Source organism: Acomys minous, assembly GCF_964271855.1.
Source record: "Acomys minous genome assembly, chromosome: 10".
Taxonomy (NCBI): domain Eukaryota; kingdom Metazoa; phylum Chordata; class Mammalia; order Rodentia; family Muridae; genus Acomys; species Acomys minous.
This window is the reverse complement of record NC_140491.1, coordinates 82,215,935-82,239,002: the sequence shown is the minus strand read 5'-3', so window position 1 is coordinate 82,239,002 and position 23,068 is coordinate 82,215,935. Positions and strand designations below refer to the sequence as shown.

Here is a 23,068-nt window from a genome sequence, read left to right as displayed (position 1 = left end):
GTATGGGAAAATCAACCTGTACACGACACATATTACTCATAAAATCTCACTGTTGTCCCATAGACATAGCTAAGATATTCCTCCAACTCTAACATGACCTACATAAGTTCAACTTTTTATGCTTTAATTAAGTATCACCTGTTCTGATAAATTTTCACTGAAGGCCCAACCTCAAGCAACAGTTCTCTACAGCTAGAAGATCAATCAGGCCCACTAGATGCTCTCTAAAAGGGGCACACAAAAACAAGAGAATTAGACTCATTCTTTTTTATTTGAAAGCAATAAAACCCTTATGCTAGGTAAACTAAAACATTGGTTTTCATTGCTAATTTTATAGCTTACCGTTATCTTTATGTTTAATTGAAGAAAGATACAATGTAATCTTACTAGTCTATCGAGGTTCTCAGATAAAACCAAAAGAATATCATGGAGCCAGGAAAGGCTCACATACTGACTTGTAAGAGCAGAGATAGTCTTATCCTCAGATAGCCCAGCAGATGATACTAATTACAGGATATTCTGTTCACACCAGACTGTAAACAATGGCCTGCCTTAAACCTTCATTTGTGCAGTGACAAAGTTGTATGAGGAGCCTACTTAGTGACACATACTTTGTTGCTATCTAATAGGTCATGGAACCTTTTAATCCATTTTTTCAAAAGTCTAAACTAAGACATATGCTAAATGAGACCCAAAGTATTTTGAAAACTATAATGAATTCTTATGATAGAAATTATATTATGCAAAATATAAACATCTGTGTTTAAGGGAGATAATGGTTTAGCTCCAAGAAATAATAGCTAAGCGGTGATGACTTAAGCAAATGCTCTACAATTAATGGAAATAAAAATTACGTGTTATTACAGTAAATGATGGTGAGAGAATAAGACAGAAGGTAACTCATGCCAATGTACTCTTAACACACCAGAGTAAATTTAAGCTTGTATAAATCAGTCTCCCCAAAAGAGGAAAGCTACGAAAAGATCAAAATGCTCTCTAAGTTCAAAGATGTTAAATTCTACTATTTAGGCTCCATTATATACATAGTTGCTAGTAGAGCCATATCTTACCTTCAAGAGACTCAATTCCCCTCTTTAAAAGCACTGTTGGCCTGGTATCTTATATGGTAGGTAGATCACAGAGTTCTAAAGCCCTTAAGATGCTATATCACCAAGTCTTACTGAGTCATAATTAACTTCATTGGGAATTACATGATAGCAATTTAGAACATAATTTTGGGGAACATTATTCTACTTGGTATTCTACTTGGTAATTGCTACTTCAGTGAAAACCTTGAGTAAGAATCAGTGGGCAGAAATTGGCCCTCAACAAGAAGCACATCAACTAACTGGTCCAACATATAACACCAATAAAGAGTACATTAAATTGGCTCAGTGGTTAAGAGCACCGTCTGCTCTTCCAAAGGTCCCGGGTTCAATTCCCAGCACCCACATGGCAGCTCACAACTGTCTGTAACTCCAAGATCTGACATCCTTACACCGATGCACATAAATTTAAAAATTAAATAAAAATAAAAATATTAAAAAAAATTTCCCATAAAACTTCCCCCATTAGGACATCAATTTCATCATGAAAGTAAATTCAACCAAAATGATGGCTCACCTTGTCTACCCAGGCTGCATGAAAAGCCATGAACAAGGGGAATATGTCTAGGTGTTTACTTTATACACAAAATAAATAATCACCTTCGAAGAGCAATTGTGGACAAACAGGAGCTAGATGCTGCTGTTATTTTAACCACAAAATTAATTTTTGCCACCACAGCATTAAGTACGTGAAGAATATGATATAAGGCACTAAAATTTAGACCTCAAAATGAGAAGCCAGTGTTTGATTCAGAATGATAATTATAATGATAATTGTATATTATAAAACTTCCAATTACTCAATATACAACTTTTTACTACATTAATTGTATAACATAAGACTCTTTATATCCTATCATGATTTTCCATCCAAAGTATTTGGTTTGCATATGACCTAATTGTCATCGTAAAAATGTAGAGGTTTCACCTCTTTAGCTTGCTGGCTTTTCAGTTGGAAACTAGTTTTAGATTACTATCAATTTAGCATTTGAGTCTAAAGTATACTAAAGCATCACAAATGGTTGCAAGCTATAGGAAAACAGTGTTTTAAAGCTATGTTTTCGTCTCTGCTAACAGTGTTCCCCCAGTTATTCACCTGAGGCCTGAAGAAAATGACTAAGACATTTCCTGGGAGCTGACCTGATGACTTCGTTGTGGAAACTTAGCCAAGCCTTCAGTGGAAAGCGATTAGCACAACTTCCCCGAACAGTCTCCAATGATTCTTCCCTATTCCAAAGATTTGGGTTTTACCCCCACCAGCTCATCGCTATTTTTTTCCATACTCTTTTATTTTTTATTTTTCTTTTTATCACAGTGACCAAAACACTTAACAGAACAAGCTATGAGAGGAAAGATTTGTTTAGGCACACGGTTTTATAGGATTCCGTCTATTTATCATGGCAGCGAAGGAACAGGGACGGAACCCTACAACAGACTCCTCGCAGGGCGGAACACAGGAAACAGATATAAGCAAGGACCTGGAAGGAAATAACCTTCAACACCTGGTCCTTGGTGGCATACTCCTGCCAACCAGGCTTCAGGTCTCAAAGGTTCTTTAACCTTCTAAAACAGCGCTACTAACTGGGGGCCAGGTGTTCAAATGCTTCAGCAGATGGAGACCATTTCAGACTCAAACTGGAGCATCCCTACTACTTCTCAGTAACCACAACACTGAGAAACAAGAGAAAAACCAAACCAGAATGTCCTACCAAGCAAGGCAGACTGCTCTCCCGTGGGCCAACCCACCCATCAGTGCACCATGTTTGTTAACATTCTGAAAGACATTTGTGCAGAGCACAAATTGACTGAGCTCCTGCTTATATCAGAGATTTCGGAAACGGCAGGAGATTTATTCGTGGAATCTTAACACCCATTCAGACTGTCGTAAAACACAAAGGACCAGATTCAATAAAAACTCTGTCCAACTTCCACAACACTTCAGTCTGTGTGAGCCTTCAAAACAAAATCAATTTTTCCAGTTTTTGCACAGGGCTGTTCAGACTTTGGAGGTTGGAAGCCAGCTGGGGCATTTCCTAACTCGTCTCCTAAATTACTTTCAAAAGTAGTTTTGAGGACCACAGTTCATCAGAAGTGAGTCTCCCCTCCCCCTCCCTGCCTCCCTCCCCTCCCCCTTTCTCTCTCCTTTATTTTTTTAAAACATATTTCAGAGTACATCACGTGGAGAACAAACGACAGAACCACAGCATATGTCTCATGCAGAACTGGCCCATAAACAGAATTCCTTGGTACACAGTGAAAAAATATTTTTGATTCCATGCTCCATACTACAGTAAAGCTGGGCATAATCACTTTTAAAAATTGCTGTGTCCATGGACAGCTGTTCTTCATACATACTGGGAATGTTTCCTTTACATTCCTAAGGACATAAGTGTTTGACACTAAGCCAATACCTTTAGAACTGGTGAAAGATAAACACGCCCCGTGCTGATGCCTTTAACTTTCCCAACAAACTTTCTCCCACAGCTAAAATGTTAAAAAGTTTTACCCCACAGCCCACGTTCTGACATTAGTCCAATAGCTAATGTTCTGTCCAAGTAAAATACATTTTGTCATAGCTTGAAAATGTTACCTTTCACAGAAGTATAGTATTTCTAACCAGCGGGGAACATATGTCAACATTATCTATTATTACCCAGTGTCAGGACCGAAAAGGGAAGGTGGGTGGTGGATGTTAATAACGACTTAAGCGATTTCTAAAAGAGGCATTTGAGAAGCACAGAGCCTAAAGTTCCAAACGTTTTTGTCTTATTTTCGCTGTGTCAGCAATCTCCCCTCCCCCATCAAGAGCAACACTGCCTCCGACCGACGCCTAGTTCTCCTTTTAATTTTAGCTGGTGCTTTGCTAAGCTGGAAAGTTTGAAAAATACCCTAGAAAACTCCTCTGCCAGGAGACCAAAGACAGCAACCTAGGACCAGGATGGCAGCGGCGCCCACGCACTAAGAGAAAGATTTGCAGGCATAGAAACACAAGAGTTTTGAATCTGAAAACTTATTTTTAGTTCTCAACTACTTGTCCAGTGTTTACGTCTGAGGTTTAGGCCTCTTGTTGGAACGTTGGAGGAGTCAGGGGAAACACTGGGTAGCAGTGTGACCGCACTGAAGCACTAGAGACGGCTGCCTATGCAGTGAAATGCAGTGTTCTTGGCCGGAGTAGGAAATGGTACTCAAGGATGGCGCTGGCGTCTTCCTCCTCGGTGGTGGTGTTGTATGTAACATAAGGCCTGGGGAGACTGTGGTTGCCAAAGCCACTGTCCTGGGCAGCCGTGACCATGAACTGAAGACGTTCTTCAGGTCATCACGCCATGAACAGCTACAAGTTCTCCTTAGTTCTTCGGGTTATGTGGTTTTAACAAGTGTTTCTCAAGGACAGGACTTGGCTGTTCCTCGCCACACAAGCATCTTGAAGAAGAGATCACTTGGGGTCAGAGATTGAAACTTGGATCCTGCTTCAGACCTGGAATAGGAAGCAATCTGCCCCAGTTCCTGGAGACCTGTGTGTGTGTGTGTGTGTGTGTGTGTGTGCGTGTGCGTGTGCGTGTGCGTGTGCGCGTGCGTGTGCGTGTGTGTGTGTGTTTCACCAAGAGCATTAGGTCTTAGGGTCCCAGGCCTTTTGAAAGGAAAAGTAACTTGTCAATCATTCTTCTCGATTGCGTTAGAAGTTATGATTTTTCCCTTTGAAAGGAATCACTCAGAAATCAGGGGTCATAGGCCCATTAAAATGTATCTCCTGTGCTGAAGAGACTCTAAGAACTACAGAGAACTCAGCTGTACCAGAACGGGTGTCACAAGACTGGAGGGGATGGCCGTGCTTACTGTTTCAAATTTAGGAGGAAGTTATCCTAGTTTGTTCTTCCCCATCTCACTCACTTCTGATGAAGAAGTCACAAAGCAATAGTTTCCTTCTCAAAGCTGTATCACTAAGGCAAAAGCCGATTCTAATTACCCACGCCATCTGCATCGCTACCCTAGAGAGACACTAATCGATAAACACAGTCTAAATTCACCCCACCCTCAGGGTCGGACCCAAGACACCTAAGGCATCATCAAAGCAAGTGAAGAGCTTAGTGGACACCTCACAGCCTCGTGGGTTAGGTGGGATACCCCCTTCCTCTGAGGCGAAGGTCCTCTCTCACAGACCCCCCTCCTGAGCCCCTGAAGATAGGAAATTGATAATATACATGGCCAAAGATAACATGGATTGGCTCCCTCTCATCGGGAAAATGCCTTCTTCAAGTTCCCCTGCGCTGAGCAAGCATTTAAGGTGTTTGTACAAAGAGCACTGACTGTCACGTAAGGTGCTCTACAGATGAATCATTACACATGGAAGTGGAAAAAAACCCTTTTTTAAACCTTTTTTAGTTGAAGTCTTTTCTTTTTCCTTTTGAGTATAGGGCTTCATTCTGTAGTCTGGGTGCCCAGTGTTGCCTCCAACTCCCTATATAGCCCAGCTGGCTCACAGCAATCCTCCTGCCTCAGCAGTCTGAGTACTGGGATAGCAGACATGAACTATAATGCCCCCTGCCCAGCCACCAGCTTGTTGTTTATTTATTTATCCATTTACTTTAAGACAGGGTCTCATGCAGTATAGTGTAGCCTTGAACTCCAGTGTAGCTAAAGACGACCTTGAAATTCTGATCTTCACTTCTCCAGAATGCCAGGAAAATAGGCATGTACAGCCACTAGTCTTGCTTTTGCTTTGGCGCTGGAGCTCAGTGTAGGGTTTTGGCATATGAGATTAAGCACTCTTACCTGACCAGGCTACCTGCCTGACCAAACCCCTCATTTTTAAATAACAAAACCAAAACCAATCCCACTCTATTTTGGTAACACATCACAGCATCGAACGAAGTGGTAATGCTGGAACTCAGGATCTCGGCCTCTCTCTTAGTAGAAGGAATAAGACAGGGCTCAGAAATGGCCTGAAAAAGCAGAATGATTGCCATGTCAGAGCGAGCTACAGAGCAAATCCTTGGCAAAGGAAAAAAAAGAAGAAGAAGAAGAAAAGACAAACAGAAAAGAAAAAGGAGAACAAAATGTCAAGGAAAGCCAGAAAAGAAACACACAAGGGTGAAAGAGGAAGGGAAGGGGGCCGAGGGAAGACTTTCTACCTTTCTGACCCCTTAGGTTTTTAGGGTGCTCTTCACATGGCCCTGGGAAACTCTTGACAGGTCTTTTTTTTTTTTTTCTCAGCTAAGAAAGGAGGGCTAAGGATTCAGCTTAATGGTAAGACAGGTGCATACTCCTGAAAAATTTAGACTCAATAAAAGTATATGTGTGACTCTAGCTATTACTTCTACAAAGAACTCTGGATGTTAAGATGAAGGAACACCAAGTGCTCCTGACATTGCAGTCAACCATAGTCAGGCTTTCATTCCAACTAAAACACAGAGAGACAGGCTCACAACAAGGAAAACAGTCTCACGTGCCTTCAAAATAATAATAATAGAAATAATAGCATTACAATAAGTTTACTTGAAGTGTACTGACCAGTTAACCAAGTAGTCTATTATTGTATTTCATTTGATCTCAAGAACAAGCTGTTCTCTAAGGAGAAATTTTATTTGTATCATCACTTTATAACCATGAACATCAAAGATCAGAAAGATTTAGAAAGTGGCCTGGCAGACAGTAGCCAGTCCTGCCGGAAAAAGAAACCAGGCAGTTGGACCCATGCCCACCTAAGTGAGTCCACGCTAGCACGCTGCTAGCAACTGTGATAGCTTGCTTTTGTGAAAATGAAGAACATTTTCAGTCATTCACAAAAATGTTTATTAAAAAGTAGGCACTTCAGGGATAATAATGGGAAATGGAAACCAAACTTAAAGAAATTTGTTTTCTCCCAAGGAAGTGAAACAGCTTAGTTTCGAAGGTGTAAGAGCGATCACACACACACACACACACACACACAAAATTAATCTTAGGAGCTAATTTTGACTGCACTTGCATTTTGAGACGGGCGGATCTAAGAAAAGCTGAAGAAGCATTTTACGCTAAGGTTGCCGAGAACTAAGTTCCCTTTTGAGACTAGAAACTTTTTTTGTAGTAAAAGCATGAGGCTCGAGGGGGAAGGGGGGGGGAGTAGTACGTGCTGATTGCAGGTTGATGCATTGGTCGATGTTCTGAGCACCTAGATGCCTCCATGGGTTTTATAGAGGCGTTACTGGATGCTACCGAAAACACCAAGCTACATCAGTGATGTTCTCCATATAATTTTAATCTAAAAATGTAAATGATGTATCATATCACACAGGAAAGTTTGTAGAGAAAGAAACCTGTTTGAAAGAAGGAAAATGACTAAAGAATAGCCTTTTCCCTGGATGTCACATAGCAGCCACCTGGGCAAGCATGGGCAACTTGCCAGTGACAGCACAGAGCACACTCATTTGTGTGATGGTTGAGCAGGGTGCATCTTGTGCTTCCAAGCCCTCTTTGCACCTTTTCCTGGCTAAACTTATCACACGTCTCACCTCTTGCTGTGGCCTGTGGTTAATGGTTGCCAATTGCCTACACTTGGCCCACGTGTTGATAGACTCTAGCAGTCTACAGGTTCTTGTCCTCAATTTCTTAGAGATACTATGCAGAAAAATGCAAAAAAACATTTAACGGGTCCCAACACAACCAGCCAATAGCAGAGAAGAAAAAGAAGCATGCCAAATTAATAAATCTGAAGTAGTCAGCACTGTAGAATCTAGCCAGTTATCTGAGACCTGCCTTTTGCCAACATACGACCTTCATAATCAGTGTGTTTAGAAGCCACAGGGGAAATAGCTGCGAGGTTTGAGGTGAGTAAACCAATAGCTACAGCCAAGTTAATGTTTGAATAGTATAATCTTTCTAAGGAAAGTGGTAATAATGGTTAGTAACTATAACTAAAAGCTTACAGTTCATATACATTTTTCACTCAGTAATTCCCTTTCTAGAAATATGTTCTAAGGAAATAAACAGGAATGTGAACATATGTTTTGTTACATGGAACATGTATGCAAATGATAATTATATTCTTGAAAGGATTGGAAACAACCTTGTGTTCCACAAAGAGGACTGATTAAGTAAATAACTTACATGCAGCCATGACAAAAGGCATGTGGTAACAGAAATATATTCAGTAGATATTCTTAGTTGAAAGAAAAGATTAGAAATTACAGTGAGATTTACATTATTTTACATGGATGAAATTGTTTAGACGGACATGCTAACAACAGTGTATGGTTTTGACTTTTTTTCCCACTTCATTTACCTGTTACTTCCTAGATTTTCTAGATTATGTTTTTCAGTAAAGCATAAATGGCCAAAAATAAAAAATAAAAATAAATTTAAAAAAATTAAAAAAAAATAAAAAGCATAAATGGCCACTATCAAACTACAGAAGAAATGTCTAAGTACGGCAGAAGTAATTCATGTTAACAAGTGTATTAGTTGTCATAAGCATTTCCCACTCACTGGAAGTGAAAACCTCTTTCAACACAAATGAAATAAGGGGGAGGATGGATGGCTGTTTGTAACTAGCCTACTTTGCTACAAGTAGCCTTTAATACAAAATATTAAGACTATCTGAAGACAATATTGAACAATATCAGTTTAATCATAAAGTGCTAGGTAATACTCAAGCTGGGTGTCTAGAATCTTGCAGTGTCTTAATCTAATAAAAGGGGACAGTCTTTGACTCATCCTAGCTCTTAGAAGAGTATCGGACCAATCAGGTTAGAACAATGCTTTAATTTTATTTGGACCTAGTTCCTGCTTTAGAACAGGACTAAAAATAAACACAGAGAAAGACATGGAAAAAGTAAGTCATCTAATTTACATAGAACATAATGCAAATAAGTATTTTTAATAGATGGTCAATACCTAAAATACTCAGTTATAGCAAATTAGGAGTGACTTCTTACTGGAAAATTTTAGTAATTTTTATCTTACTTAGGTGCTTTTTTTTTTCCTGTCAACTCAGAGTTCATTTATTTTTGAGGAGGAAAAATCTTTTACTTAGAGACAAAGGTAAGTCACAGTACACCTCAAACTAATTAAAGATAAATATTTCATACAACAATGGGACAAAGAAAAAGGCAAATTGTATTTAATAACTCACACAAAACAGCCATCCACCAAAAGAATATTGTCTTTTTTTAATTATTAGAATAAATCATTTCATGGAAACCTGTTTGGCACACAGTGACTATAAGATGATGATAAATATAACACAAAACAATAAAAGGAGATAGATTCTCTACCCAGGCGGACTCTTGCCAGTCACAGGGGAACCTCTGAGGAATCCTACACCAAGACTCACCTTATACGTCTCAAACACCCATAGTCTATTCAAAGGCCTAGACAGAGGCTTGGCCCACTGCGATTAACCCGTTCCTTTCCTTAGTACCAGTATTTCATATAACTCCAAACAAAACCAAACATTGAAATATTGTTCTCAAAGCGTTCTTGGTGTCAGGATAGAATACATGGCAGGTCTGCTGGTCTCTGGATGTGAGTTTGGTGAACAGAGCCTCAGAGCCTGGAGCCTGTCCTGCTGAACAATCCCCAGTCTCCTAAGATGGGAGTACAGCTGGGACCCTCTGCCAGATCTCTGCCTTCTCCAGATGTTTGTGGCTCTGAAAATCAGGCAAATTCCTAGCCTTCTAAGTGGTTTTAGTTTTTAGTTCCGCCACAGATGCTTGGAAGCTACAGTTGTGCTCTGGCTACCTTGTGGCAGATAGACATTAATTAAAAGCAAGAACACCAACGATGTAATAAACCATTATTTTTGCCATCCCCCTAGGATGGCTTTACCCTGCATCCTAGTGCATAGATGAGGTGGTCGTTTCCATTGGACAGCTCTTCACAACCTATATGACAAGATTCACTGCGCATTTTTCCTAAAGGTGAGAGCTGGCTCTGGACTTCCCACTAAATTTCTGTGAATTCTTTTCATAAATGTCACTACCTACCCTTAACTAAAATAAAAGCAATCAAAAAAAAATAGCACCTTACCCTGAAGAGTATTTCCTTCATGAGGCATACATCTTATCTTGCTCCTTTCTAAATCTCTGGTTAGGTTTCTTCCAAGTACTAGCACACCTGTCCTTATTCTTCACCATGTTGGCGGTGACCAAAATGCTCTCCACTAACTAACTCCAACTAATTAGGTTATTCAGAGCCTCATACAGTTTTGCCAAGTGTATTTGCAAGACTGTAGACATTTTCTTCTGAAAGAGAAAAACCACAATTCTCTTGGGCCACCAGCCTGGCTTAGTGACCTTTGTCTCATTATCCTAAAAGACTAAGATTCATCACACAAGAGAAGAACACAGACAACAGAGCTTCATGAGAAGCAGAAAATCCTAATAATCACCACGGTTTGCAAGAGTATAACCTTTGACCCTGGATAGCACACATGGCCCAGTCTATACAAATTGAATAGTACTATGAGATAGGAAAAGGAATAAAGAGTGTCTTTTTAAAGAATTTTATCCATGAAGAAAAACTGATGGTTAAAGAATGATTATATATGTAGAGAAATTTAGAGGTACTTTCAATTTTGTTGATGCTTTATTTCCCCACACAATGAAACCTAATTTTTATTATAATAATACTTATTAACTGTCACTAATATATGTTTTACATGAGAAAAAATTTATTTGTTTTTGATTAGAGATTAAATCCAGGACTTTGCACCATATAGGTGAGCAGTCTAGAGTTGAGCTACATCCAGTTTCATGTATCAGAAAGTTCTTTATGCATATTTTATTATGTAACCTATATAAATGCCCTTGTTACTCCCTTAAAGAAATCGCGGTTCAGAAAAATTAGCCAATTTGTACAGTGTCAAAAATCTGGTAAGCCAAGACCAGAGAAATGGCTCAGCAGGGACGATTGCTTACTGCTCTTGAAGAGGACCTAGATTTAGTTCCCAGCACCCACATGGAGCCTCACAACCATCTTTAACTACAGTTTCAAGGGCTGCTATGCCCTCTTGACAGCCTCCCAAAGCACTGTACACACATGATGTACATGCATGCAAGTAAAATACTCAGACATGCAAAGTAACAACAACAACAACAACAATAACAATAAATATACTTTAAATCTAGTAAGTGGTAAGCCTTGGGCTGAATGGGGGCCTAAGGTTCTATAGCCCATGCACTGAACTTCTTAGATGAAAATGAGGGGGAAGTGGAGGTTAGGAGAAAAAAACCTGAAAAACTATACTCAAAACACAAGTGTCAAAAGAATACCCCAAGAACCTTAAAAGGTAAAATTATACTTTTCAGAAGTAGAATAAAGAAGGTGAATTAAAAATTAAATAATTTTTAAGGTGAGTCATGATGATATTGGGCCATCCCCATAGATCAGTATCTGGCTCAGCCATCATCAGCTCCTTCTACAGGAGATGGGAACTAATACAGAGACCACACTGGACAATGTGCAGAGGGTGAGAGACTGCAGAACAGTTAGTTCTAAATGAGATGTCTTCATCAGATCCTTCCTCTCAGGGCTCAGGGAGCCATGAGTAAGAAGAGGCAGAAAGTTTGCAAAAGCCAGAGGGGATGGAAGTCACCTAGGAAACATGGCCTCCCAGACACAAGATTGGTGCACATAGGAACTCACAGACACACAGCATGCACAGAGACTGCACATGCCCAAGCCAGATGGGTCCCAGGGCTGAGAGGGGAGCTCCCATCACTAACAAAGAAGCAGTCTCCAATTGACAACTGCACTTAAAGAAAAAAAAGAAAGAAACAAAGAAAGAAAGAAACCATTCTTTTAGGATTTAGTTTCCCCAGCGGAGTCTTGTGGGTATACAAACTACACTTAATGGCAGACCTCATGCCCAGCAGTAAATGGCCAACACAAAACCAACTCAATAATATTTTGGAGATTTTTTTTAAAAGGCAAAATGTCTTCTACTGGTATATTATAGTTTCCAATTGTTTATTTTTTATGGTGTGCGTGTCTGTGACTCTGTGTGTATTTGTCATGCTTATTTTGTTTTGTTTTATTCTCTTTTTTTTTTCCTGTTTGTTTTCTAAAGAGAGAAAGAAGGTAAGAAGTTGGGAGGGTGTGGGGAGGATCTGTGAGGAGATGAGGGAGGGGAATCTGATCAGAATATATTCTATGGGAAAATATTTTCAATTGAAAAAAATGTAAATAATTTTATAATTAAAAATAGCAATGCAACTGAAGTGAGACTGAGTGATGTCCTTAAAAGTTAAAGTTCATAAGATTTTTCAAGCAGTACTGGGTAGCTTGTTCAAACTTTGCTGAAGAATAGAATTTGATGCAGTAGATGTTTCCTGGACTTCAGCCAGCTACTTAGTTACTGATCTTATAATTAGTTACGCTGACTGTCCAGACAGCCTGCAGTGCAAGCCAGGAGCTATGAGACTGCATTCCTTAAGTTCATATCATACAGTCTTGGACAGTAATAACAACGGTAGACACAGTGTGGTATAATGCTTGAGACGGAGTCAAGAGCCAAATTTCTAGCTGTAGACTCACTAATCATGTAAGCCCAACAAATTAACTTCTTTGTGTCCTGTATTTACAGTTTGGAAAGGAGGGAATTTGTTTACTCAACAAACTTGTACTCTACTCCCAATGACTCCACTCTACTGGGACTTGCAGTTTGTTAAAGGTGGGAGGGCCAGAAAGTTGCGACAGAAGCAAGTCCATAAAGGACATCAGAAACTGATAGGTAGAAAACTAATCCAGGAAAGCGTGACAGCACGGGCAGCAAGGAGATACATCTCTTGCTTTTACCATATGAAGACATAGTTGACTCATTTTGAAGAAGAAGAAGAAGAAAAAAAAAACACTGAATTGGTTCAGGATATCAAGCTGACTTACTGGGTAGAAGGTGGTGAAAGCCACGGGACTCCCGGGTAAGTCCTAGGAGCCTTCCCTTTCACTCGCTCTGCAGCTGAGGGTGATGTTTCCTAGCCTAGAGAAAAAAAAAAAATGGCGAAGGTCGTGTTTTAGAATTGTTTGGCTTTCAGATATGATCCTGAGTAATCTCTGAGCCTGATTCCAATGACAGCACTCTGTCACACATTAGGACCAAATGAGCCAATCTGAAAGGCAGTGGGAAATAAGTTAGATCCATACCAATGAGCAGCTTAGGCAGACAGACAAACAAACAAACAAAAAATGGCAGCCAAGAGAATGGACGAAGCACAAGCCTGGACCCCAACTGGTAAAATTATTTGACACCAGAGCCAATTCAGAAGACTCAAGGGTCTTCTGAAAAAAAAAAAAAAGCATGCATATTGGCGTGCTGACAGAGGCCCAGGAAGACAACAGGGGAAAGCCAAGCAAGTGGAGTCCCTACTGCAGCTCACTTGGTGCCTCTTTATTCTTGAAGGACTAAAGGAGTAGGTATGACAAGAATTGTCTGGGTGGGTTTAGTGTGAAACCTGCCATATTACTTTGTAAGGGCTGGACTTGTCACCTCGGAAGTGTGAAAATGGGTGTGAAGAAGATGGCCCCTCCCACCCTTATTTTTTTTTCCTAATAAATAATTTAAACTGTTTTTCTTTAAAGCCTTTGCTCAACCAACAAATGAGTAAAAAAAAAAAATCCCTTGTTGTTCCTCGGGCCAGTTCCTCCCCTTTTAAAACGGAACTTTCTGAAACTCTTAGGATCAGAAGTCCAGGTGTTGTGATAAGCTTAAGGACACTCAGGGTTAATTAGTATGGGACACACTCTGTCCAGTCTGTCCTCGCCACCGGTGTGCCATAGGAAGATTCTCTTGAAATGTTCCTACAGTGTAGGGAGGTCAACTCTAGTCCTGAAGGAGAAACCGTCTTGCTTGCGGAGGGCATAGCCACCAGGGCAGGACAAAATGCCACCTGTTCTCCCCACTTGCATACACACACTGGTCCCAGAAAATGTTGCGAGGGAGAGCATCTTGTAAATCGTAGTGTCACGCACTAATAAAAAAAATATTATTTTTAGGTTTTTATCCAGATATTAAGAGATGTGCGTTGCTTTAGAAAGTGGAGCAAATCCCTCCATTTTTTTCCCCATTCCTTTTAAGGCTAGCTCATAAATGAGCCATCTCAATCACAGCTCGTTTTGACAAGCCTAAGAAAGTACTGTTGCTGAGAAGTCAACAGTGATTGGCATGTGTAGCATCAATGGAACCATAAGAGTTTCACTTCACTACTTGATGTATGACATTAAATGGCACTAAAAAAGTGAAGGGTGTTTCACACTTTTTTTATATTTCTTAGGTGACAGGTTCCACCCAAGTCAAGTTCCAGTTTATTTTTTTTAACCTTTTTATTATTTCTTTTATGTTTGGGGATTATATTCATATCATTTCCCCCTTTTCTTTCCTGCCTTCAAGCCAATATATCCCTCCTTGCTCTCTTTCAAAATCATGGCCTCTATTTTTTCATTAATTTTTTTTGTTTGTGTGTGTGTGTGTGTGTGTGTGTGTGTGTGTTCCTAAATACAACCTGCTCAGTCTTTTATAAGTGACTAATATCATTTTGTTTTTTTTTTTTAATATGAGCTTTGGATCCCATCACCAGTAAGCTTTAAGCATTATAAATCTCCTCTCCAAGAAACCACTATATTTATGTGTTCAATCATTCAGTGTTGACTCCTGTGGGTTAGGGAACCTTCACACTCAACTATTCATGTGCAGTTTTGTAGTTGAGTCTGAGTTTACAAACACAAGGAGATACCTAGTCACAGAGCCAGGTGCACTTCCCTGCCTGGATCCCTGGATCATCAATTTGATACTATGAAACTCTTTTTTTCTTTGTGTATGTGTGTGTGTGTGTGTTTGTATGCATGTGTGTGTCAGTGTGTGTGTGTGTGTGTGTGTGTGTGTGTGTGTGTGTGTGTGTGAGTGTGTGTGTGTTTTATTTTTTGAGAAAGGGTTTCTCTGTGTAGCCTTGGCTGTCCTGGACTCACTTCGTAATCAGGCTGGCCTCAAACTCACAGAGATCCACCTGCTTCTGACTCCCAAGTGCTTGGATTACAGGTATATGCCACCTCGAAACTCTTAATGGCAATTTCACTTTGAATTTTACTAACGAAACATTTCCTTCCTGTTGGGCTGGAAACCTTAGTGTTGATTATTAGTCTACTTTTCTTCTACAAGTCAAATCACACTGGGAGACTGTTGGAAAGAAGTATGCAATTCACCCCGAGTATGTGGAAACCATCACCTTACTTTGTAGCACACAACTCTTAGAAATCCACACTGAACTTAAAACAAAAATTGAAATGTGATGGAGAGGACATTCAGAATTTTTTTTATTTTTTTTTTCTAGACCATAGGTAAAAATTCCCACTGAGAACACTCAGATCACCAAACCCAAACCTATTCAGAAGAACAAAACTGAGATTAAACTGAGACAAAAATTCCACAGCTTTATTTAAGAAGTGATATTTGAGCTATAAAGGATTTCCTGCCATTCTTGCTTTAAGTAATTTTATAATATTCTTTTGTTCTTGGACTAGTCTAAATCAAAACAATCATGTATGCAAATGGCTCAATACAGCAGTGGATGACCCAACAGTGTAAACATTATTGTTTATCCAGAAGCATTATATGTTCATACACAAATGGCATTAAAAGCTTGTGGTCAGATCAAAAAACCACAACTGTAATTGTTTATTTATATAGCTCACCATTACTCTGTAGTGTGAGTTTACATTTTACAAAATTTCTAAACAATGCCGTTACTCTTAGAAGAGTGAAAAATGTACAGTTTGCCCGAATGATTAAAGACAAACTGCTTAGGAATAACCCTGTGGCGAGATGCCTTAGTATGGAAATTATTTACTTTGCCCAGTCTTACAGGGCTCATTTTTAGGCCGCCCTTGAAACTCCATGATAACAGGGCCATTCCGTGAATTTCTGCATTTTTTCTCTTTAGTTGGGGCAGCTGGTTTCTTTCTTCTTCAAGCAGAAAGCTAAAGTATATTTATCACCCTAAGAATGACTCAAAACAAACAGGAAGTCTTCATCAGCCAGCTCCTGGGTATAGCTGATATTAGGTACCGGCAGAGAGGAAACAGAACGTCCATTCTCTGGGAGCCCGGCAGAAGCTACATGCAGATGCTGGCGATATCCAACTTAAGAGATGCCTCGAGCGACCACCAGGTTCTCCCAAGATTAAGTGGCATTGCAACACTCGCCAGCTTTCCGAGGCTACGAAAATTCCTCAGGAGTTTTCCTTTCCATCTCAGTTTGAAAGAGCAAATGAACTGGATACCACGAGCTTCAGAATCCTTGTGAACCTAAGCGCCAAAGGAAACCTGGGCGGGAGCTATTCTGGGAGATCTGGCTTTGATCTGGTTGCTAGGAAAAAGCCCGGCTTTTGTCTGGAAGTATTCTGAATGGCTCCTTCAGTCAGAATGAGGCCTGCAGGTCACTGTCTGAATTAAGTGAAGAGGACTTTTTTTTTTTAACGCTAAAAATGAAGTTGTCGCTCTATGCCGCAATAAAGCTGGAGAGAGCGACTGTATTGCCGTACCATGGCAGCCGCTCTTTCCTACAACTTAAAACTCCAAGGTATACTGTGAAAATCACTGGAGCATGCTTGCAGATCAAATATATGCAAATATCCCTCAGTGGCACATACGTTCTTAGAGACCTCCCCTACACCTTCTTTTCAAATAAAACCTGTTTCAGATTCAAAGCACACTTTGTTTTTATTAATACCAATGCTCACTATCGGACCGTTTTTAACCTTATAAAATAAATAGAAAGGCCCCTCACAACTAACTTTTCCCCAACCAAATCGAGTAGGTTGAGATGTGCTGCAAACTACTAGCAGCAATTCAAAGGTATTAGGCAATACACTGGGGAGAGAGCCTTTAAATGTTTTCCCCGCTATCTGTTGACTAATCTTCTTTGGGATAATGCAAGTACCTTTGAATAAGGACTTTACAGCCAGTATCTAATCTTTGCAGATCCTGGTAAGGTAGAAAAGGAGGAAATCTTATCTCCATTCAACAGATGAGGGGACAGAGATGGAGGGAGGTTGAGTGACAAGCTCACATTGTAAGTGGCGCACTCTGTACAGATGTAAGGAATGACAGGGGTAGGGCTGGAGTGTAAGCTCTGGCTTCTATACTTCTGGTCCCTTTCAGGACCTGCATTATTTTCTAGCGACCATGTTAGCGTCCCATACACTCTTGGGAAAATGTGCAGCAACTGTAAGGATCAAGCCCTTGACCTTAGCGCCAGTGAAATCAGGTGCAAATGAACGGAGCGGAGCCACTGAATGAAAACCTAAGCAGCCTAAAGCCGAATGGGACTAGCCACGTCCTTTCTAAATCAGTTTTGGAATGGGAAAGAAAGGGCTTTCCCTCCCCTCGCCCCAAACCCCCCCCCCCCCGCAACTTCGTTAAGTTTTAATCTCCCTCTCTCTTGTTTAAACTTTATTTTGTTCTCCCAGCAAATCCTTAAAATGCAAGCAGACACAAAAATAAGAAAGAGCTAAGAGGAAAGATGGATAAATATATACTTCATTTTTAAGAACAAAATGATGCGAACGTGTACAGAAGTTGAGAACTTCCAGCTGGGCGTCGCCACTCTGGTGTATGAAGTGATCCCGCCCTTGTAATTATGCCTGTGTATCTATCTACACAGTAACCATTAGGAAAGGCTAACAAGGAAACGGATGGTTTCCCAAATACTGTCAGAGACCCTCTTTTCAAGAAACTGGGTACCTTATTTCTTGGGGAAAGTTAGAGTGGAAAGAAATGCAAACTCAAGCCGTGATCAGATGCTCCCTGAGTTAACCACGTGATAAGAGAGCAGTAGCACAGCCCCGGAGGAGGATTGCGGGGGCAACGGTATCTGTCACACAGGAACAACTCCAGTTTGAGAAAGAAGGCAGCCGGGGCTATCTCTTGGAATGCAATTACCCTCCAGATCACCAGGCCAAAAGAAAAAAAAAAAAAAAAAGCAGGAAGCCCAAAACAGACCTGCCTGCCAAAGGACATTTGAACAAGAAAACAGAAATGTTTTCTGAGGAGCATGACATCTCCTTCTACCTGTTTACTTACCCGAAACTCTTTTCAAACTTTGTATACAGTTGTAGACCTTTAGACACTCGAAACTTTTCTAAGTCTTCCCTGAAAGGCACGACAAAGCAGATCCAGATTTTAGTACCAAATTAATGGATCCTGAGTTCTCAATCCAGGACGACTAACTAGTATGTTAAAATTTAGCTCTGAGCGTGGAGACCAAATTGCCCTTCTGGATCCCTGCAATGGCAACAGGCTAACAGTACCAATTAGCCAGCTACACAATGAGTCTTCACGAACTGCCACGGACCAAATCTGAGGAGCCCCTACTGAGCAGGACCCAAACCTGAGGCCTTGTTCTGTCCTCGCTCGGTTGCCTTGTGCAACTGTTCCAGCAACCCACGAGGACTTGGCATGACTTTCTCCGTGCGTCGCCATGGCTAGGGCTAAGCAAGAGCCAAAAATGAATTAGGTAAAGACAGGAGGCTCCAGGCACAAATTCAGCAGGTGAATTTATTTGCAAATTACTCTTTTTCACTTTCTTGTGTGAGATATTTTCTTTAGACACTTGGAAGAAAACTTTATCATTCTTAAAGCAATATCTGGTTTCAATAATTGGTTCCGAGCCAATCAGGCAAAAATACTTAATAGAAGAATTCTTTTTTAATGTTATTGTGCATTTATGACAGGATCACTGGTTTCGGTAGTGACAGTGTTCTTGGTAGGACTGAGTTGGGTTAAGACAATTTATTTTCCTGGAGTTTTCCTATCATTTAATTGATTTATTTCCCTTATTCCTTCTGCTCCAATACACAAGTGTCCTTCTTGCTCTTTGAATTAATTTGGGTAAAAGCCTTCTGCAAAAACAATATTTTGGGATCTGCAACCTTCGCTGTGAGCATTTGTTAAGACATGACATTATACTAAAGTATAAGTCTATCAGAAATTAGACACTAGATCATACTTTTAGTATTTTGGGAGACCTGACAAAGTACTAAAGGCTAAGGCAATGATCCTCCAATCTGGTTTTGTAGTAGCCTGGAGTACCTCAATTATTTCCTAGATGTTAAAAAAACAAAATTACAAAAAATTAAACAATAAAAAACAAAGAAAACTAAATAACTAGTTTATTCTAATTTGAAATATGAAAATCTGCCATTAGAGATAGGAAGTGTGTCACAGTGCAACTTGGAATGTTGTGAGAAAACCAGCAACAATAGTCATTGAAAGTCCTCAAAGCTTAAAATCCAGTATGTACTCCAAAAGTTAAAAGAAAAAGAAAAGAAAGAAATCCTATTCTTATTCTTAGGAAGTTCAATTCTAACCCATACCTTATGACACACTCAAAAAGGAACTAAGACAAAACCCATTCCAGGACATTTCCTCCAAAAGAATACAAATAAGGTGTGTCACATATTTCCATGAATAAAATAAACTCGATAATATCTAATAACACCATTACACTATTCAATGTGCCTAAATTACAGTTGTACTAAGAAATGAGAAAATCTCTGGAATGGGACCAGAATTGCCTTTTAATTGTCCATTAGAAAAGGCAAAAAATAAAATCGCCTGCAATGATTTCCTTTTGAGATCATTCACCTTATTTTTAAAACGCAAAATCAAAAACACACGGTGAGGCTGAGGAGTGCAAGCCAGCAGCTGCTTGCTCTCCGGCTCAGACAGAGCAGCTACAGCAAACCCACAGTGCCAGCTTGAGACTGGCCCGGCGACTAGCACTGCACACAGCAAAACCCTTCGCTTTTCTGTGTCAAATGAGCCCACCAAAAACATCTCTCTTCACCTTGTCTTCTGAATGAGGTCTTTCTATTTGGGGATGTTCTTCCATTGTGTGACATATTCCCAAGCCCCTGGAAAACAATGACAAGTTTATTTTCGCATTAAAATTCCTCTCCCAAGGCCATATTCCATGAAGGAATGGCTTGTAAGACACACCGCTAATAATAAAACCTGCCAACTATGCCAACACAAGTGCAAGGAAAGCACAGGAAAGCTGAGGCTGGCCAGAGAGTCTCTCCCATACCTCCAGTGCCTGACGCCTTCCAAGAAAGCTGTGCAGTCGCCTGCTTATTTATGTGCATACCCGCCAGGAAGGTATTACTTTTAAAAAGTGAAAATAAATAGCTCCTGCAGCCCCCTTCCTTGTCTCGAAATTACTATTTCTATTAGAAAATAAACTTGTAAACTCCATCTGTTAGGATGCTTGAGAATCAGACCCCACAGAGCATACCAATGTGTGTTGAAGGATCAATCCTATCCTGGCAAAGGAAGAAACTAGAAATGAGAAGGTAACTCCCATTCAAGGTTAATGCCACTGCGAAATGCTGCAGAAAAAAAAATCAGATACATCAAGAGTGATTGCACATGTCACAAACTCAACTCATCTGACCTCCCCAGCACTTGCACCCTGTGTTGCTGTCAGTAAATTGTCCGGATTCCAGAGCGAATGCCACATGAGCTCCCTCACCCAGTGGATTAGCCAAGACTTTTTCTTTTAAATCTCAGGCTACTCTTTCCCCTGTAACAAGCACAACCCCATCACCACCAAGAGGTTTTTAAATCCATCTTCTCATTATCAATAAGCTGGTATGGGAGAAGAAAGCAACTTAGCTAACATAGGGAAATATCTATATAATTTCTCTTATTCTCTACACCGTTTACTTGGCAATATACAAGATTCTGCCTTTTGCCATACCTCACGCTCTCTTCTTTTCATCCATTTTCATTTAGCAAATGAAACCTACTTGTCGAGAACCTACTATGTTCAAAGCACTTGGTTGGTTACAGAGTTTTCAGCACCAGAGAAGACAAAGGAAATTTTCACCTCTAGACTTAATCCTCATGGTGATGTGGAGACATGTAAAACAAACAGAGGCTTCAGATTCTAAACTTCAAAAGCCTTATTGAGGAAAATTAAATATGGGGGAAAGAAATAAAGATTTACTTGGAGAAATTTTACTTTTCTGAATATGAAGGCAATGACCTGCTTCTTAAGAAATGATAAAAGTTGACAACAGGCTAGCAAGGCTGCTCAGCTGCTAAAGGCACTTTCTGCCAAGGCTGAAAACCTGAGTTCAATCCCTGAGACCTAGACTTATGTGGTAGAAAAAGAGAACAAATTTGTGCAAGCTGCCCTCTGACCTCCATGCCTGTATGGTACGCACATGTGCATGGACACACTTATACACACATGGCAAAATAAAGTAGTCATGACACATCATTTCCGTTTAGTTGCCCTGGACAGAACTGGACATTTCAGCTCTCGGAAAAGAAAGAAAGAAAGAAAGAAAGAAAGAAAGAAAGAAAGAAAGAAAGAAGAAAGAAAAATAAAGGAAGGAAGAAATAAACAAAGAAGAAAGAAAGAACAAAAGAAAAGAACAGGAATAAGAAGATAAAAAATGTTCAAGGACAGCATAGTCTACAGAGTGAGTTCCAGGATAGCTAGAGCTACACAGTGAAATCCTCCCTGTCTTGGAGGAGAAGGAAGAAGAGGAGGAGGAGGAGGAAGAAGAGGAGGAGGAGGAAGAGATGGAGGAGGAGGAGGAGGAGGAGGAGGAGGAGGAGGAGGAGGAAGAAGAAGAAGAAGAAGAAGAAGAAGAAGAAGAAGAAGAAGAAGAAGAAGAAGAAGAAGAAGAAGGTAGGTAAAAATCTCCTGAGGTGAGTCTAAGAAATGAAAGAAGTAAGAAGACTGAAACAAAAGCCTGAATTAAGAAAGCAAAGGAGGAATTTGAGGCTCTCGGGGGGCTGAAACTTATTCTAAACATAGTGATAACCTTGCAGAGGATGTTAGACCAGGAAGTGCCTTGACTTGACTGTGTTTTTGGCTCTCTGAATAACCTAACAAAGAAAGGCAGCAGGGCATAGTCAACAGATAGCTTAGACTAAGAATGAAAGGAGCACTTTAAAAAGTTGTCAAAACTTTCATTTCAACTTTTGAAGGCACGGTGGGGCAGATAGATAACTTGCAGGAACTAGATGGCCTCAAGAAATTGAACCTTAAACCCTCTGCAGGCCTTGGACCATGGGACTTGTTTCATAGCTGGGTGTGGCTCTTTCCTATCTCCTGTGATGTCACAGTGTTCTGATACTGGCCCATTTCTCAACTTCACTCTCATAAGCTCTACGCTGCATCTTGGTATTCTCTGGTTGAAGGTCTCTTCAGAATGATGTCCATCACTACTAACCATTCTTTCCATTTTTTTAAAATTATGAATTCCATTTTATCCTCTAGATCTCCTGAATTTAAATAAGATCCAGTCTTAACCAATTTCTTCAGTCCCCTAGGGCTCCACCTCCCACCCACACCCACCCGGACCCCCATGTCTTGTTGCCTCCAACTTGAATCTCTTCCCATAGCTCTGCCCCCATAGCCCTGCCAATCCATTAAGACTCGGTTCAAGGATCCTATTTTTAAGGGAAACTGTTTGGACTACTCCTCTCTTAAAGAGTCTATCTGTGTCAGGCTGCTGTGTCATATGACACTTTCCGGTAATTACCAAAACTTGTTCTCTCCTCCTTAGCCTTAAAGGGTGGGGAGACAGGCCAGCTGCCCTAAAAAGTGGTCAGGATCATGAACTCTGGTGCTCCATATTTGACCACCTCCCCTTGGTAGGGAGGCCTGGTGGTACTCAAAGAAAGAATAAGCAGGCTACCAAGAGGAGACTTGATAGCCTATGATCATATAGGAGGGCCCCCTTGATCATAGACCTAGGAGAGGGGAATAGGATGAAAGCGGGAGAGAGGGAAGAATGGGAGGATACAAGTGATGGGATAACAACTGAGTTGTAATCTGAATAAATTAATAAAATTAAATTTTAAAAAAGTGGTCAGGATTTAGGAAGGCAACACCTTCCTTAAAATCACCATTGTCTCTAGTAAAATAAGGTCTGGCATTCTCTGTCACTCTTGACTTGCTTGTGAAAGTAACAGCCATC

The 23,068-nt window shown here is 40.3% G+C and overlaps 2 long non-coding RNA genes across 2 annotated transcripts in view; both read right to left on the bottom strand.

Annotated features, from left to right (window-relative positions):
• LOC311607683 overlaps positions 1 to 13,416 on the bottom strand; it is a 46,321-nt gene extending 32,905 nt beyond the window's left edge. The window contains exon 1 of the long non-coding RNA XR_014782700.1: positions 12,966 to 13,416. This is a non-coding gene — a long non-coding RNA (uncharacterized lncRNA). The remainder of the gene's footprint in view (positions 1 to 12,965) is intronic.
• A 6,494-nt stretch (positions 13,417 to 19,910) lies between these two features.
• The window catches only part of LOC311607686, a 29,976-nt gene continuing 26,818 nt past the window's right edge, over positions 19,911 to 23,068 (bottom strand). The window contains exon 3 of the long non-coding RNA XR_014782704.1: positions 19,911 to 19,984. This is a non-coding gene — a long non-coding RNA (uncharacterized lncRNA). The remainder of the gene's footprint in view (positions 19,985 to 23,068) is intronic.